The 3046-nt window shown below is 42.4% G+C and overlaps 1 pseudogene across 1 annotated transcript; it reads right to left on the reverse strand.

The window, feature by feature from the left end:
- Window positions 1-339: 339 nt before the first annotated feature.
- LOC309969788 (rho-related GTP-binding protein RhoQ-like) lies at window positions 340-1207 on the reverse strand (annotated as a pseudogene). Its single transcript has one exon. The product of its transcript is annotated as a rho-related GTP-binding protein RhoQ-like (transcript).
- Window positions 1208-3046: the final 1839 nt, after the last annotated feature.

Below are 3046 nucleotides of genomic sequence, written 5' to 3' on the forward strand. Positions count from 1 at the left end.
GTGCTCAAGTAATAATAAAACATTTGTTCTTTTTGATCTCATACATTCTCTGCTCAGGAATGGCCCATCTCCTGCACGCTTGGAGCAACCTTTGGCTACGTGGCTGGCCTTGTTACTTCACCACTCTGGATATACTGGAATAGAAAGAAACTTACATACAAGAACAATTTATTGGAGCAAAGGGAGAAGATATTTCTTTGTGCAGATTCCATAAAGACTGTGCAGACATGTATATGGTCTAAGCCAGGCAGTTCCACTTAACAGCACTGTTTTTTATGTAGTTACAACATGATGTGATTGTAGCTTTTTAAACTATGAAGCCCCTGAGAGATTGTACCTTCTAGTTGAAATAAAGTATTTATAATAGATTGTGGCTTCAGATGCTGTTTGTTGCTTCTTGGACCTTTAAGAAACATTCTTAATCAACTTTATAGAATTCTGAGGACAGGGCTGGTTTTTTTTTTTCTTTTTTTTCCTTTCAAGTTTTAAACTGCTTCATTATTTATAAGAGGTCTGGGTATAGCTTTAGCATTTCATATGCTTTCTGAGAGAAATGGACAGTTTACTTGGCCACTGAAGATGTTTCTCACGTAATTAAACAACAGTTTATACATCTTGATCCTATTCTTTTTTTTACTGTGTGTTTCTTTGGAGTTAAAATGGCTATGATAGCCTCATCAAAAACAGTCTTCAATCCCTTCCGAGTTAAAGCTGAACATTCCACAGAGCAGCACGCTCCTATCTCTTTTGTTAGTTTCTGTCCTTGTTCCACACATATAGATTTTTCCTTCATATCATTCAGTCTTGCTAAAGTTTTGGGGTCATCTCGGAGATAATCTGAGTTCCTATGAATAAAAAGGGTACATTTGGTGCGTATTCCTTAAGTTCTGGTACCCACTCCTCTTTCACATTTTGACACGAGGCTCGATTTACCAGAGAGAAGCAAGCCTATAAGGAAGACATCAGTCATTGGATAAGATAAAGGCCTCAGCCCATCATAGTCTTCCTGTCCGGCTGTGTCATAGAGTCCCTGGAGGTACTGCTTGCCCCCTACGGTGTCGCCGACTGGGCAGTGGTCGAAGACGGTGGGCACGTACTCCTCCGGGAAGGCGTCCTTGTCAGAGCTCATGAGTAGGCACGTCTTGCCCACCGCCCCGTCGCCGACCACCACGCGCTTGAGCATCAGCGCGCCAGGCCCGTGAGCCATGCTGTGGCCGGCCGGCCTGCCTCCGGGCGTGGTCCCCCCGGAGCCCCCGCCCCGGCCCCGGGCTCAGCCCCAGCCCGCTTGGGGGGTCCGGCGCCGCCGCGGCTCAGCGCAGCAGGGCCGACCCCCCGGCCCCATGCAGCGGTTCCCCCCGCCCGAGGGGAGGGGCGGCGGGCCCGGGGCGCTGCCGCCGCCTCGGTCGCTGCCCGGATTCCCGCCCGGGCCCCGGTCGCCGCGCCCGCCCGCTGCCGACGCCCGCGCCCTCTCCCCGGCCCGGCCTCCCCAGGAGGATCCGCTGGATCATAAGCGACTCTTTTGTCTTTTACTAAAGATTCATAGGGGGAGGGAAAAGCACGACTGTTGCCTCCATTTTTTGAAGCCTTGTGGGGAAAAAAATTTCTGGACATTATTTTGTTAATTTAGTTCAGTCCTACGCAGTCATTCCAGCTACTGCAAAGATTCCACATATGTTTCTTACAATGGGTCTGTGTGTACTTCGGTTGAACTAAAAGAATTTATGGACAGGAAACTTATCCAATCTATTGTTGCCATTATCTTCAAGAAGATGATTAAAGTATGATGCTGTAAAACCCAGCTGAAGGAACACTGCATACTCTGGTGTACGGTGTTTATCTTTTCCCTTCTAACCCATGTCAATACTGCAGAGACTAGGAAGAGTAGCGAACAGGACATGGTACAAAGTGCTCTACTGCCACCTGGTGGACAGAAGAAAGAGGGCTCTTGAACAAAGCAGCCATTAAAAACAAAAACAAAATCTTTATAGAGCATCATTTATTGCCCTTAGCTTTTATATGTATGAAGGAACGGATCCTTAAATTCTTAGATCCTAAAGAAAATACTAATAAAGCACAAAAATGAGGACAGCTTCCTCTAATTCATCATGGATGTTTTCATATATATCCATAGTGATTTCTATGGAAATACTAGGTTTGAGTTCTCTGTCTTGCATTCGTAAGTTTTGTGGTAACTGGTTTACATGCTAAATAACAAATAAGGCCAACATAATTAAATATATCCATCTAGCAATTAAAAATACACAAATTCTAAATAGTGTCAAAAAATCCCACCTCAGAATCTTGTTGATATAATCTAATACTAATAATAATAGGTAGCAATTAAATAGCATTGTTCTACGCAAATTACAAATAATCTGCACAAATATTTCATGAAGTAGGTGTTATTTTTATTCAATTATACAGATGAGAAAACAGGCACAGTGAAGCTAGCATGGAATGAGAACCCAGGCAGTCGGGTTCCAGAGATCACAATTTGAATCAGTACACTATACTGCCTTTCAGTGAATTCAAAGGAATGCACAATTTGAAGACTGTTTTATCCAGGTATTAGGAGTAATGAAATGTCAAGTGAAAGAGCTGACCACTTTAAAAAATTCTCATGTTTCAAATGAGTACACTTTTTTTCTTTTTTACTTCACTATTATTCAGTCTTTTCCACCTACAGATTATCTCAGTGGAGAAAGAAACCATCTACTCTCACTTGCAACCATAAAGACAGACAACTGGGAAAAGAGGTAAAGGTACTTACTGCACTATTATACAAATGCTATTTCTTTGTTGTTGTTGTAGATTCTATTCTCTCTTATAAAAGGAAAAAAACTTAAGCATACACACTCAAGTAACACATGGAAAATCCATCACAGATTATATTCTGAAAACTATTAATTACACTGTAGTTTAAAATAGGTATTATTATCTTAAAGGTATTTAGATATAAGCATGCATACATTTGTCTTTCTGTAGCCTAGTAATAGGTGACTGGGAAGAGGACAGAAGAAACTAGGCATTTGCCTTAGAAAGTTAT

This window comes from Leucopleurus acutus (genome assembly GCF_964270905.1).
Source record: "Leucopleurus acutus genome assembly, chromosome: 12".
NCBI classification, from domain to species: Eukaryota; Metazoa; Chordata; class Mammalia; order Artiodactyla; family Delphinidae; genus Leucopleurus; species Leucopleurus acutus.